At 48.5% G+C, this 16,307-nt stretch overlaps 1 protein-coding gene across 5 annotated transcripts in view; it reads right to left on the minus strand.

Moving 5' to 3' along the window:
• FLNB (filamin B) overlaps window positions 1-16,307 on the minus strand; it is a 72,004-nt gene that overhangs the window by 55,145 nt on the left and 552 nt on the right. The gene's annotated exons all lie outside the window — the stretch shown is intronic.

The raw sequence follows: 16,307 nt of genomic DNA on the forward strand, positions 1-16,307 counted from the left end.
ACATTTAAGGATTCGAAACATTAAACATCACAATTCAGAGGTTTTTAAACTACTAAAATAGTTTTTACTTTAACTGGATTTGAAACCACTTATGTCAGAGAACTTCAGGCCACTGTTGCATCTATCACCCTGTACTGTCTACTGGTGCATGTTGGGCCTCTGGAAAGGATCTCATGAGGTGGAACTGAAAACTGAAAAAATAAGTTCAAATCCAGTCCTTTCAGTGTAGGTTTCACAAGAAAAAAAATCATACAGACTTTTAATATAGTAAAGAATAAAAATAATCAAACAGTGGAGCTCACAGAAGTGAAACACAGATTAAAATAGCTCTGCCCTACCTTGTAATAGGAACCCAGAGACCACTCATGTCTCACATCCAGAAGAGAAAGGCATAACACAAAGCAAGTTTAAGCCAGCAATGTAACAGCAGCAGAAACCAACCCAGCTTCTCCAAGAGAAACTCAAATCACCCAAGGGGGCGGGAAAGAGAAGTCAAGAATTTCAAAGTTAGGAATTGTTAGGGTGGGTGGGGAAAAAAGTCAAACTGCGGGTGGCTGATGATCAAATTCCTTAATACTTTCAATCTGAACACACCTAAGGTTTCAGCTGCCATAAGAGACATATACCAAGTTACAATATGAGAAGGTAAATGCGTTACTGTTCAGGAAGAGCTGCAGGCAGGTGTTAGTGCATGTCCAACCTTTGCCATGAGTGGTCCTAGGGAGCATCTCCCCCGTGAGCACCAGGAGGGCTCCGCACTGCCTGCATGCTGCTGGGATGGGATTAGCAGTGAGCAAGGATGCAACAGAGAAGAATAAAAACTGCCATTCACACTGGCTATTTCGGACTCAGCTGCTCCCTGCCAAGCAGGTCCCCACTCACAGATGCAGGACTGCAGCACAGATACCCAGCCAAGCTGGCACACAGGAATGCTGTGCTAATTATTTGAGATTCTTATTTGGGGGAAGGTGGGGGGCGGGGGGAAGAGGGAGCCTGAATGTTCAGCCTTTGTACAGCAGCAAGTTGCCATGAGTGCTGCTTTGTCCACAGCCAACCAGCCCCTCGCCAGCTTGGCGGGGCAGCCTGCCAGCACACCACCGCCACACCACCGCCACACTGACCCCAAAACCCGGCTCGGCTCCTGAACCAGCACGGCCGAGCGCCGGCAGCCGTGGGGCAGGACACATCGCCAGGAACCCCCACGCCCCACCTGCAGCTCCTGCCCAGCACATGGCTGGCGGCACAGCGCGCTCCGGGCCTGCCTCGGCACGACACCGGCCATGGCATCATTGCCAAAACCACCGACAATGGGCCCTGCAAGCACAGTCCCTGCACCCAGCAAAGCGCATTCCCTGCTGCTGAGCTCATCCCAACGCCCCTCGGTGCTGCTGCCGGCCCCAGGAGCGGCTGAGACACCACGGCTCCCACTTGCCTATGCCGGGGGCGGGCGGCGGAAGCGCCCTGCACCGGCACTGAACCAGCAGTTGATGTTCAATCCCCTCGATGGCAAAGATCCGCATTTCCAGTGACGAATGAGTGGCAGCTGTGTGGCAGGACAGCAGCCCCTTCATGCTTTGCTGTGCCAAGAGAGCCCGAGCCCGCAAGGGACATTCCTGCTCCCCAGGGGCTCAGGGTGATGCAGAAGACCCCCATCCTCCAGGACAGCATGGCTGGCATCATGCCAAGACCCACCGCATCAACCTCTTGGACAACAAGTGGATTGGGAAAGGCCCCAGACAGCACCTGGCACAGTGGGATGGGTTTGTAAGAAGGGCTGCAGGACAGCACTCACACAGACACACACCCAACACTGCCCCAGGGTCAGAGCTTGGAGAAGGGAAGTTCCAGAAAGCAGTGAGGACAGGGTAACACAAGGCACTCAAGTGCCAATTAATCATCCAGGAATTGGTCAGGAAGGAAAGTCCCTGCAGTGGGACTCAAACATGCCAGAGAGTGGATTTCTGTTAAATGATGGAGGGATGGGGAAGAAAAGGGATCCTCCTGCCTTTGACACACTCTGCTGAGAAACACTTGGCTCAGCTTTTGAAACCAAGTGATTCGACACAAACTACACGTCCCTCCTCTAGGCATGAGGCAGGAGTGAAAGGGGAATGATCCTCCACAAGGTCTGTGCTCCCTATGGGTCAGTACATTTGCTGCCATGACACAGGAAGGCTTCACCTTCCCATCAGAGTGAGCAGCTACACTTTAGTTGGCAACACCACTGGCCAATTCACAGGAAACGAGTTTCACTTTAAATAAGACATTAAAAGTTTAGTCAAATGCAGAATTGTCTCAGCCTCGCGTGAAATACTTGTCTAGGAGCCTGATCAACTCAAGGTTGTTATTTCATTCAGGCATGCAAACAAAAAAGTACCTCCTCATAACACATCATGTGCTTACATAACTAGAAAGCCAACTCTTCATCAGCAAGGCTGAACTGATAAAAACAACTGTAGAGTCAGAATTCGACAAGTAACACAACAAAGCAATGAATTGTCTCTGAAGTGTGAGAGTGCTGTAACCATCTCAGCAGGATTAAGGTAATCCTAAATCTCACAGGTTACTTCAGGTCTCACCAAGGTCAAAAAACTGTCTAGTTCTTGCAAAAGCCTCCCAGGAGCTGGCAGAGGCATTAGGTGACGAGCCATTAGTGCTTTGCTGTATCTCACATTACTGAAGGAAGGTTACCAAGCTTTGGTGCAGAGGACAAAGGGAAGGTCCACCCTCAGCCACCAGAGTACATTGGAGATGAAAAAGTTGCAAAAGATACAGCTGGGGGGGGGGGGGGGGGAAATAGATGCCTCTGCGAGACCAAAGAAGCAACGAATAATCCAGAGGTTTCCAGACAGCAGAGTGACCCCTGTGTTGCTAACAGTGTGTTTACTCACACTGGGAGTAGGTCAAGATAGTTATATGAAACAGCATGTAAAATCCTGCTCAGATAAACGAGCCCATTCAGATAGGGCTGTCTAACATCTTCTGTGCAACAGACACCAGGCACAAAAGCTGCAATGGATGGACTTTCTGAAGCCAAAACCAACACATTAGAAATTATCAGAAGTGATTACTGTTTGGGGAAATCCTTGGCCACAACAGACACTAAGATTCAGTTTTTCCATTTGAAACCAGAATTGCGGTAGTGACTGTGATTCACTGTGCACAGGGCTGTTCAAAGGAAATCCCCATTCATGCAGCCCTGCACAGCTCAACCCATCTCCACACTGCAGCAGCAAAGCACAGGACTGGAGCACACTTTGTGGTCTGGGGTTGGTAACACATCAGAAAGCACCCTGCCAACTACTTTAGCTATGCAAAAGATTTGTGGTTTGTCTCAGTTTTGATAGTCTCTGATTCTGAGCACCTAACAGCACTGCTCTATGCAGGCTTGTTCTGAAGCATATAAACCCAGGTACAACGTTACAGGTGCTCTGAAGCCCTCTGCAGCTTAATGACAGTTATTCCAGAAGATATCAGCAGGTCAGCTATCTCAGTCCAACCACTTCCCTGAGAAGCAACAGGAAAAGTAATTAAATGCTAACCTGCTGTGCTGGGTTTGGCTGGGCTAGAGTTAATTTTCTTCACAGTAGCTGGTATGGGGATGTGTTTTGGATTTGTGCTGAAAACCGTGTTGATAACACAGGGATGTTTTCGTTACTGCTGAGCAGCACTTACACAGAGTCAAGGCATTTTCTGCCTCTTACCCCAACAGTAAGTTGGCTGGGGGTGCACAAGAAGTTGGGAAGGGAGAGCAGACCCCCACTGACACCAGAGATATCCCATACCTTATAGAGTCACACTCAGCACAAAGCCAGAAGAAGGAAGGGGCGGATGTTTGGAGTGATGTTGCCTGTCTTCCCCAGTAACCATTACGTGTGATGGAGCCTGGCTTTCTTGGGAATGGCTGAACACCTGCCTGCCCATGGGAAGTGGTGAATGAATGCCTTGTTTTGCTTTGCTTATTAAACTGTCTTCATCTCAACCCACGAGTTTTCTCACTTCTACTCTTTCAATTCTCTCCCCCATCCTACCGGAGGGGCGTGAGTGGCGGCACGGGGCAGAGCTGCTGGCTGGGTTTAAACCACGACAAGCTGCCATACCCCCACTGCAGATAGGAACAGCCGCTTTGGAGACACCCCTCCAACATCTGAACCATTTCACCAGTTCATTTTGACATTCAGACATAGCACACCCTTCTAACACAAACACACAGCACCAGAAGCAGCCCTGCACTCACTAACACCAGCCATCATCCCACCTCCCAGCTCCAGCCACTGCCACAGCATTGCCACGTGAGGGCCCATCAGGAGGGGGTGACACATCTGCACATCCAGGCTGCTTTCTGCAGCCACACATCAAGTGAGGATGCTCAGGACACAGTCACTACAAGCACACGCATGGGCCAGGAAAGCACTGCTACTTTTTCTGACCACTATGAAGATGTCTTAATGTTTCTATGTGTAAGCCAGATAGATTTAACCCTTCATGAGCTTTCACACACAGACACCTATTCTTCCCTCCACAGAAAACCATGACCATCCCTGTGAAAGAAGGAAGGTCGTTTTCTTCCTAGAATGTAAATTCTTAAATAAAAAAATATTCAGTGTTGTGCAGCCGCTTCTTGAAGGAGGAAGCTTTCCCCTCTCTCTGGGGGAACAGTGAAGTTGTTTGAACACATTTTTGTATACTTATGCAAACCAGCAGTAAACACACTTCCATCTGCAGATCACACAAGGCTGGCCCCTGCACGGTGGCGATTTCAGCCCTGTGTGTTTAACATCCCACACACGACAGCCCTGTGTTTATACAGTTTCAGCTACAAGCCGTTAACATAAGGAATAGACGCTTGGCTTGAGGCCCAGGTAATTCATCCAACGGTGGCAGCCACTATCAGACAGACCTCTTTTGAGAGGAGCTTTCATGAGCGGGAGAGTGGTGGTGAATCTGCAGAGGCACAGTCTGCACGGGTGGTCTCTAAGCACCTTAAAGAGGACCATATGGGATTAATGGTACAGCTTGAGCACACATTAGCCCCAGCTGTGCAATGTGAGTTCATGAGACCATGTACCCCCTCCTCCCACTCAGTCACTGCACAGCAAAGCTTTGCTTCCAACATGGGGCTTTTGCATCGCCCTGAGTAGTCCAGCAGACCCCCTCGTCTCACCCCAGCTGCCATGGGCTGGCTGGCCCCAGCCCCCAGAGCTACCCTCCTGCCCCATAGGTCCTGTGCCATGCAAGGGCTCTGTTCAGTGGCCATCCTCCTCCTCTCCCCCCCAAAGGTTGCTCTTAGCAAGAGGCAGAAGCAGCTCCGCTCATTTGACACCATCAGCCTAATCCAACTTTGTTGGGAGCTGCTCAGCCGTAACAGGCTCTGGATGCTAACAGCATTTCCAAACCAGCCAGCACTCAGAGGGATACCACCTTTCCTCTCCAGAGGCTGGACTTCAAATCTTCCAACTAAAGGCTTCACACGAGTCTTTCCAAACTTCACAAGCTTGCAGCTCTCCCTAGTCTTCAGGGACAGCACTCCACCACACATATGCTGACCAAGCAGGGTGCAGGCAATTACCCAAATCCTCACCAGCTGCAAGATCTCATTTTTAATCTGCAGTCTCACATTGTTCACATTTGCAAGCCTATTGTATTTCACATTTTTAACACAGCACACAGAAATAAAGCACTCGCTCTAGGGGCAATTTTTCGAGAGTTGGAATAGTTGCAGTAACATCACAAGCTACGCTGCTCTGCCTGATCTCCCATAACTCTTCCAGTTGCCTACCAGGTTTAGTACAGCATTAGGCCACCTCATTTGTTAGCAATTCCTCCATTCTGCAGTGAAAAAATGTTTAGTAGCATGCTATTACCTATACCCAGACAGAACAAGAGCCCCATAGGTGTTTATCTTGCTCCTAGATGAATACTGGGCTGCTTCTTTCAGCTTCTACATTTGAGCTTGAATATTCTTGCTGTCCAGGTAATGCTTCAGGAGCCTGAGTTACTTTTCTTACAGGTAGAGTAAGAAATATTGTGCAGCTTGTTAAAGCCTATGTTTAAGTAATAAAGCTGGTTAATTAAAATATTTGAGCTTCCTCTACCTTAGGCAGTGCTTTCAACCAATAGCTGCAGCACTTTGTGTGAAGCAGTTCATTTTTTCTCTTTGCAATTAGAACTTGTCAAAGGGACATAGTTTTCTTATTTATCTATATCAGAAGAAGTATTTCTTCACTCTTAAACACTGAACTCCGAGCTAGGCTACAAAACCACAGCAAAATTTGAAGTGGATTTGTTGAAGTAGGGTTTTATGCCACTAACTTCAGGAGGCTTCCCTAGTTGAGTCCAATGTTGTTCAGCAGAGCTTTCCATCCAGGACACGCCAGACATTTCCACTGTTTCCAGGGCCTGAACTAGCAGCTCCTCACTGAAGTCTGCTGCTCATGCTGCTTTCACAGCACAGCAAACCACCTCCATGAGATGACCCTCACAGAGCAGCTCCAAACTGCTTCCTTCCAGAAATCAGGACGTAGGGATATACTCAGGTGAGGATCCTGACGGCAATGCAGTTAATTCTCTGGGACAAGGGCATTGCAATACCCTTGTCCAGGAGAGTTCCCCATGCTCCTATCCCTATAACTGCAGATGTCTGCAAGTCATTAGCATGCTCAGCAATGCTGACTGAGCAGCCACGGATCATCTGGTGTGACAGCACCAAGGGCAGTGCTGAGCCGCCCCGCTGTACAGTGGCTGTGAGCTGAATGCAATCAGGGCTTCTTCACTCATGGTTTTGGGGAGAGTCTGAACCACTGGAAGACTATCTCAAGCTCTTCTAACTTTTTTGGATGCACAAAATATAACTGGCTACCTGGGAGCTGTGCCTGCTTCTGCATGGCCCTGGGGTACACCGCAGCTCAGGGCCACGGGGATCTGCAGGCACTCCTGGGTAGCCTGACTTCGTGGCCTCTCAAGTGGACATCTCACTTGGTCTTTGGTGACTTGGTGGAGCTGGCAATCCTTGCTCTTGCTCAGCACTCAGGTGATGCCAGGGAAGTACTATTATTATAGGAGCTGGTTTATCAACATGCGGCCAAGCTTTGCCAGCCAGAGTCTTCTCCAACAGCAGCTGCATTGGGCGGTCACAAGTCACCTTCCTCCCTTTGGCCACCCATGTTTGATGTAGCTGCTCAGTTGTCCAGCATATATGCTGCATCCTCTGTTAAGAGCAACAAACTCACTTCAGCCAGCACAAGGATAGCACAGGGCTACATGATCACAAAGCATTGGGAGCATTAAGAAGGCATGACTATAGAGAATCCCATGGTCCCAGTTTAAAAGCCTACATGTCCTGACTTATGACAGCTGCAATGTCTAGCGCTGCTGAGCCTGGGCTGGGGCACTGGAAGTCACTGCCCTTTCAAGTATCACCACGAATTTTCCTGGCAGTCACCAGCCTAGTGTTTCTACTTCTTCATAGCATTTTTACCACATGCCTAAAAGAGTTACCAAAAGAAATAATCCCCAGAGACTACTAAAGCTGTTTCTATTTGACTTTTAATTAGATCATTGATCTTGCTCCAGCGGTTACATGAGCTATCGGATATTTGCATGCAGCCACACTGTTAATCAACAGCCGGAACAAAGCTGAAACAACACGATTAGCATCCCCAGTCTTCCCACAGCCTGTATGTTAAGTTTGCTCAGACACCAATTCTTCCCCCGCAAGGGAATTTGATAACAAGCCATGTCTGAGCAAGCGACAACTGCTCAGAGCACCACCGCAACTGGAGTGACACCAGCAAACAGTAGCTCTGCAGGAGCACCCAGGTGCTGGAGCAGGCTCACAGCTGTCTGGGCTTCAGATTATTTGGGAGACTGACAAGTAGAATTACTTACAGCCTTGCAGAGAAAAGGAAACCCTGCAGAAATTCACTGTCTAGTTGTGATGGTGAGGTAACACTTGCACCATCAAAACGACAGTTAGACACCAATTTTGTTTAGCAAGCCAGCGTTTCCTGTTCTGTAGCAAGGATCAAAAGCAGACAGATTAATCCAAGATTCGTCTCGCACTATGACAGATACAAGGTGTATTTGTTATACTGCCAGTTCCCAGCAAGAAAAATGCAAAGACAATTGCAGGATCCTGCACACACCCCTCAGCTCAGGCTCTTCACTTCTGCAGTTCAAGACCAGGGCAATCTGCTCCTATCACTCACCTTATAACAAGAGGAGGATCTGCAAAAAGGTAAAGTTCACCTCCAAGATCTATCTGTCAGTGTCTTAGCACTGAGACCTAAACCAAGACCTGGCTTGCCAGTATTTGCCTATGGAAAGTCCACTAAAACTGCTGCACCTACTACTGCAAGGTTGTTGTGAGAAAAGGGAATGCAAAACAGTTAATTACACCAATTAAAGGAAGCATAGATAGAGCATGTTAGTATCTAGCCAAGGGGAACAGTATTTCCTCTTCTGTGTTTGAATAACCTTCAGATGCACATATCATGAGTGTTTGCTCAGCATAGCTCTGTATGCCCTGCCTTCTGCTGCAGGGCTCCAGAGCAGACTTTCAAAGCTGTGTACACAACACAGCTCACCAGTTGCCACCTACAGCTGATTTTGGGCCCACCAACCACGAGAGTGCCCTTTCATATAGGCTCAGAAATACAGACACATACATTGTCTCCTCCCAAGAGCAACCACAGACTAATCAAAAGCAGTAGGCAGCCACAAGCATACAGGGTAGCCCAAAATTGCCGTAGGCTGCAAGCCATGGAGGAGAGCAGCCACCAGCATCCTACTCCCAGGTCAGGCTCAGGCAGCCCCCAGGTCCAGATGTGCTCACAGCACCCATGCAAAGCACAGGAGTTGGCATTTCAGAGCAGCTTTTAACAGCTCAGCCCAGAGCTCATTGCACAAGTTTCAGCACAGAGAGCTGAAACCCCAGATTTCAGCACAAAAAGCGGATGGAAGCACACTGGCCATGGGCTAGCAGGAAGGGTGGCTCCACTGCTTTCAGCTGCTGCTCCACAGCAGAGTGGCCGTGCAGAGGGATGTGGTCAGTGTCACAAGTGCCTGCACCCCACCCAGGCAAGCAGGAGGCAGCAAGAGCCACCCTGGCAGCGTGGGGAGAGCAGAGGGCATCTGACAGCCTCTGCCTGGCTGCTCAGCACAGCACTCACACCATGCCAGCACCACCCGCAGCAATGAGCGTGGGCGACACTGGGACGTGCTGCTGAGACAGCCCTTGCCCAATTTGTCCCTCTCAGCAGGCAGCCTGGGTGTCAGCATGGCAGCCTGTGCCCACCTCACCCCCAGAGGACCCATCGTTTGGGAGCTGTGCTGCCACGCAGCCTGGCCAGCTCATGCTGCAGTAATTCAATGCACTGACAAATAAATGCGTCATGATTTATGGCATGGCCTGAAGCAAGGGAGAAGGAGCCACAGCCCATGATGTCATTGCAGCCCACAGTGATTTTTGTGCTGTTACTGGGTAACATTGGCAGGAGAGTTCATGCAACCTGCTGCTGCTGCTAGATGAAAACAGCTTGTCCCTTTGCAAGAAAGGCCCCAGCCTGGATGACCAAAGCTCTGCCACTACCAGCTTACCAGCCTGATCAGTAAAACTTGCTATATTTCAGTGACCCAGAGAAATTAATTCTGAAGGTAACTGCTGAATTTATGTTTTATAAAGTTAGAGACTGCCTTCTGTATTTACTGATTCCTTCCCATTAGTTGTCTACTTCTACGAGTTGTAAGGAAGGAGGATCATCACCTCTGACTCAGGGGAAGCATCTCACTAGCAACTAGACAGTGCAGCTGTATGTGTGGGCACTCTTTTCCGACAGTTTAAAGAGACATGGCTTCTTTCAAGGGCAGTATCAGCAGGAGGTCCAAGCAGCCCCAACCCATCACACCAGGGGACACAGGATTCAGCTGCTCCACCCTCTGCCCACCCTCAGGCAGCCCAGGGCAGTGTCTGCTGGGTTACTCAGCACAAGGGAGGATGTGTCAGGCAACCCTTGCTTCCCCAGGAACTTGAGCAAAGCTTTGTTTGGCTGCTGTTTGAAGTGGCCTAGCTTGTTCTCACTAACACAAAAAATCCGGTTTATTCTTGCAGCGGTTGTATTATCGTTGCCATGTACCACCACAGTAGGAACTAGACATTGCATACATCTCACTACAGATGTTAGACTTAACTGCTTACAGCAGAATGGTGCTTACACAAGGAATTGCAATCCATTAGCTGAAGCTCACCACACCACATACAATCCTCACTATGATGTACCAGATACTATGGAGACACCTTCAAAACTCAAAGTTAGTTGCAGGAGGGACAGAAAGCCAAACTAACAGGTTAGCGACCACATCAGAGTCCAGAGAACCATCTGGTTAAGATACAACATACACTTACTGCAAAGCTTTTGAGTACAGGACTAGGATTTATCTCCTAATGATGACCTTGAAGAAAGTCCTCCCTATTAGATTACAGAGCACTGGTTCCTCCTCAGGAGGAACACAAACAGGCAGATTGCAAGCTACAAAAACTTTTGCCTTGTGGGGAAAAAAATCAGCACCAAGTCCCCAGAAGCAAGGCCTAGGGGAAAAACCTCATTAGAGCTTCATTGCATTAATCCAAATCAACAGGCAGAGCTCACTTAGCCCATTGCACAGAACCTTGAATCTCAGCTGACAACTCTGAACCTGAGGTCAAGTTCCTAGGAAAAGCAAGGGTAGCTCCACTCACCCCACTCGGTGGGTGGTTTCAAGAGGCTGGGTGAGTATCCACCTCTACCACACACACATACATCTACAGCAATCAAGAGTAGATACAGAAGCAGATAGCACAAATTTCACAGATACAGTATTTTCATGAAAACTGCTACGCTTATTTCCCCAAACGCTACCACTATTTGCATTAATTCAACCTGCAACAAAACAAAGCAGCGCCATACCTTGAAGGCTGTAACAGACTGCTCAGATCTCCTTATAAGGGTGGGCAATGTCTTCCCCTAGCCTTTTCTACATATATTTTTTTTGGATTCTTCCCCTAACAGTTAACATTCAGCTACACAGCATTTCCTTCCTCCATAAGAGACACACTTGGTCTGATATCTGATTCTGTTTTTCTTGCCACATCCAAGCAGACTGCAGCTACCAATCCTCACATACTTCCACCCACAGGTTTCTCTACAGAAAGCCTGGCTGCCTCACCAACAGCCAGAGTCAGGCTTAATGCTCTGTAAGCAAGAGCTGCTGTGACAGGCTCCTCGGGCACACTGTACCAAGCCCTAATAGAGCCAAACCCCAGGTCACTGAGCTCTGCATCTCTTTTACTGCAATGACTTACAGGCCAGGTGCCACATTCATGAGCTGAGTATCATGCCAGGCAGTAAAGGAACACAGATCCAACTGATGCTGGCAGCTGGGACCTGGTGTCACAGCACAGCAGAGGTTTGTTCACACCAGCATTACCTCCAACACACTCTCACTCTGGTGAGCTTGCATGCATTAGTGGTCTAACTTGGCAAACCCTTGTTCAGGGCCCAAACTAGCTGCGCATCAAAGTCTGTTTCTGAGGGGCAGAGAGAAAACAGAATTCCTCTGCAGCCTGGGGGATTCAGAGACCATTGTTTTACTTCCCATTGCTTGAAGCAGACACAGAACAATGCTGGCAACATAGCAGCACGGCCACACACAGGGCTAACCACCTTCTTAGATTCCAGTTGCAGGCTAGAAAAGAGTTATCGTAACCCATTTAAACATCCCCATGTAAGTCAATACAGGACATAGCATTAGAATATGGAGCAGTTAAGACTTCAGTCCTTCTTGAATAGCTGGCATAGCTTTCAGTGCCTTAAATAAAAAGCTGTTTAGCACATTAGTCTAACTGGTCCCAAGTAATTTTACTGAAGTTTGATCACTTTACAAGTTTCCGCTCATATGTAAAAGAATGCAAGAACAGTCTGTGTAAGCTACCTTAAAGTTTCCTGTAACTTGGAACTAATACTTCAGCCAAAGGCACTTTTTCATTAGACCAGCCGTCTAACTGAAACAGAAGGTCCTGAGGAGACCAAGGACCCTCTGAAGCTGAAGCCCCCTCCAGTCTCCAGCAGTGATGTCCACTGCCAGTCTTGTCAAAATTTTTGACTCTCGTCAAAAATTGTTTTCAAGGGGAAGGATTAAGTGTCACATTTCCAAGAAGCACAAATCTGCTTCCAAGATACACTGGATATTTTCCAGAAAACAGCCTCCAGGGAAGTCACAGATAAGTGGCAGACAAAATGCAAGTGTATTTTGACTACCTCCTTATGATGTGTTAATAGAACAAGGAGTGAGACAGAAGGGCCCCTAAATGTACACAGGCTGAAAACACCTTTTTTTTTTTCAGTTTTCAAGGACCTAGGTCTAGGTGTTACAGGACAACACATTCACCAAGTTTTAGGAGACACTAGTTTTCCTCTAGAAATGTAAAGTTTGTTTTATCATCCTTTAGTGTATCAACAATCTAGGAAAGAAAGTTGGTTTTCAATCATTTTCCTAAAATGAGATTTCCATAAGGTACTCAGACTCACAGGTCAAGATACTTTCACCTCTAGTGCATGCTGGAGGTCTGCACTATAGACCACAGTGAGTGCATCAAGTACTTGGTCATTAACCAAAACCCCACCCCGCACACAGGTTAGGCTTGGTCAGAGACAGCCCTTCCAGAAATACTCCTGCAGCTGAGACATGCCAAGACCACCAAAGTATCCATGAGGCAAGTACCAACAGACCACGATTATAACCCCATCGTCTCCTCATCCATCGCCTTCCTGGCATAGCTCAACTCCCTGCAGGCACTGTCGTGGCACTCAGGACCACCACAAAGACAACCCTGAAAACAAACCACACAGCTGTAGCCAAGGCCAGTACCAGATCCTAGTGCCAAGGCAGCAGACCTGCCACTGCCCATCCACTTACTTGCATCACCACTTGACATCCTGCTGTTGCAAGGCAAGCCAGATCAGCTCACTTACCTGCTGAATGTGCAATCTAGCAGAGAAACCACATTTTTCAGTTTGATGAGTCTGATTCTGGCAGCCCAAGACTGCAGTTTTATCGAACAAGCCAGCCTGGCATCCATCCCACCTCTGCCAGTGACACGAGGCTGCTGGGCAAGCAGTAGCCAAGAGAACACTGTCAACAGGCACTGAGCAGCATCAGAGTACACTCCTAGGGTGTGCTGGCTGCAAGCTTGTGGGTAACTTGGTAGGTCACAGCCCAAAACCTCTTGCTAGGCTTCAGACACCCAACTCCTCTGTTTCTAAACTAAATCAGTTGACTCCTACTGCCAGTTATCAGGATTTCTAGGGACAAGCTCAGTGCCAAATAAGCTTCACCCCCCTCCCTTCTCTGCTAAGCAATCTGTAGAGTCCATCAGCCCCTTCAGCCAAGAGCAAAGCCCTTGTGCTCCACATTCCTGGCATCCTACTCTCAGTGCCTGTCATGCCACATGCCACTCAGCACCCAGGAATCTGCAATTATCTCAGTCTAGCAGACAAGGAAAAAAGCTAGACTTAACATTTGTTAGCACTTCAGCAGCACAGCAGCCACCTCATGTTGAGCAGAAGGTTCCATGAAGTCACGTGCCCCCAGGAGCAACTCTTTCAGAGTGTTCAGTCCCATCCTCGCTGGATGGCACAAAGCACCCATGTCCTTCATGGCCTTTTTTACAGTAGATCACACATGCACTCAAACTTGCACTGAAGGAACTTCATGCCTAGAAGAAAAGCTTCCTGAAACTACCAAAAGACTCTGAGCAGACACTAAACAAGGGGTAACAAGAGCAGGAGAGGTTGGGCTGCTAATGTGCATCCAGAAAGAGTTGTGGTCAAACACTGTAAATTAAACCGAGTTCTCTGTGTATAAGCAGACTTATTTTAAATGGACAAACACTGAACGCCAAAAGCTTGCTACTGAAAAGGTTTAGTGTGGTTGTAGTATAGCGGTAGCTGAGCCATAATACATGGGTTCCAAAATGTTCCTGGAAGTTAAATAATAACTGGAACAGGCACTGCATCCACTTAGCAGAGGTCTGATGGCATTATTAATGCCAGAAATCCAGCAGGCGCAGCTGTCAGGTTTTCCCTGTTGATTTGGCCCAGAGCTGGCCCTAAACACCAACATGGTCATAAAAGTTCTCCACCTAAAGCCTTTACTGGTTTCTTTTTTTCACTTTAGCTCCAGGACCTGCAATGGTCCTGGTTTTGTTCAGCAATACAAAAGAGACTAAACAATAGAAACAAAAAGAAAGCTCCAAGTTCTTCAGAACCTGCAGGGAGAATCACAGCAGGAACAGGTAGTGATCCCAGCAGATGTTGTGCCTGCAGGAAAGATGCTGAGAGCTTCAGCCCTTCAACCCAATGGACCACTGCAAGGCTCACTTGGAATATCATTTTGGAAAGGACATTCAGGATGTTTCTTCAGGACTGGCTCAATTTATCCAGGACAGACTGCACAGTAGAGCTCCTGTGCTACCCTCCTGGCTCCAGCATGGGTAGCAGAGCATGGATAGGCTGTATATCCCTTCATGCAGAGGCTGGGACATGGCAAAGGTGTTACTAGTCATAGTCATTCCATTCTGCCAAAGTTTCAAGTTTTTTCAGGGTTTGTTTAGGTTTTTGGGGGTTTTTTTGTTTTTTTTAATAGCCAACACAATGCAAGTAAGCTGTAAAACAATTAGATGTGTCTTAAATGATTACAGCCACCCTGCAGCGCAGCCTAATCCTGTAAGGGAGCTGTGCTGCTGCAGCAGTGTTTCTAGAAAGGAAGTCACTGGAAGCCAGACCTGGCTGGACTAACCTTGATCTCTCAAAACCACAGCCGTCGGGAAGTCCCACAGACAAATAGGAAGGCAGTTGGAGCAGCAACATTCTTCTAGAGTAAACAATATAATAAGAAAGGAGCGCTGGCCTGGTGTTTGTGTTGTGGCTGTAAGGAGCCAGTCCAGCAGCTGCCACAGAAAGGTGAGAGCCGATGTTAGCAAAAGCTCAGCCCAGGAGCCAGCAGCTGCAACTCGAACCCCACCGTGTGAGAAGGGAATTCATCTCTAAGTAAATAATTAGCACCAACTCCATTCCCAGCTGCAAGTACGTTCACTGTTCTGCCCTGGGAGGATAATCAGCTGCTCGGGACACAAACAGTACTCACTTCTACTTGTCCAAAGCTGCTTTTACACATTAGTAGAGTATCCAGCTACTCCACCTAGCCACCGGTTTCCAGAGGGGGGTAGGTCTCCCCCAAACTGCAGAAGTTTCTATTTTCTTGTTATTGTTGCTGAATCCTTTGAAGGGAAACAGCTTTCACCTTGGCCAAGAGTTTTAGACAACTGAGGAGAGCTGCACTCACCGAAATTCAGCTGTGCAATTCATCGAGGCCAGTCATCAGGAGGTAGTAGTTAGAATTATCTGGCAAAGAGCTAGAAAAGACAGTCACATTCCTTCCCAGAGATCTCTCAGGCATTCAAATTACTGCTTTGCAGACTACGTTGTGGCCACACCTGAGCTATTCCCAAAACGGTCACCGCATGCATTCCTGAGGGATCTGAAATCTGACGTGCATGCCAGCAGCTTTCGTTTCCTGTGCAAGCCACCAGTTATCTACCAGTATGGCACGGACGGGCAAATCTCATGCCAGCCAGGGTGGCGGTACCTCAGAGCACCCATTGCCTAGGGTCAGCAGGGTTCCTTGTACATTTCCTACCCTAACCTACCGCAGCAGAAAGATTGAGGAGAAAGTGCAATCCTGTTCAAAAGCTACAACTGTGCTTAGGAAAGCATCAATGCTAATCTGAACACTGGCATCATCTACTGGGCTGTGGTGAGCAAGAAAAGTCTCCTCACTCTCCTGTACTACCTACGGCAGCAGCTATCTCCGCACGGCTGTGAGAGTCTGGCTCCAGCACTCTGCCAGAGCCCAGGTACGCCCGGCTAAGGCAGGCATCGCCCCAGTCCCATCTCCTGCCGGGCTGCTGGAGGGGTCAGTGCCTGGGGAAACTGGCTACATAAGGAGAGAACGTGCTCTAGCACTGGCTTTCTTCAGGAAAGACCAGAAAGCAAAGCCTCACCTATGAAGTAGTGACCAAGAGAGACGCTGAGGAGCACAGGAGCACATTGCCAGCTCCGGCAGCCGGGCTGTGCAGCCCCACGGCACACACAGCACTGCCAGCCCCGACAGTCGGGCTGTGGGGCAACCTCACGGCAAACACAGCTCTTTAAGGACAGAAGCTGCAGCAACCCGTCAGCTTCCGAGCCCCCACCACCCTGAGCCCGTCACGG

Source organism: Pseudopipra pipra, chromosome 11 (assembly GCF_036250125.1).
Source record: "Pseudopipra pipra isolate bDixPip1 chromosome 11, bDixPip1.hap1, whole genome shotgun sequence".
Classification (NCBI taxonomy): Eukaryota; Metazoa; Chordata; class Aves; order Passeriformes; family Pipridae; genus Pseudopipra; species Pseudopipra pipra.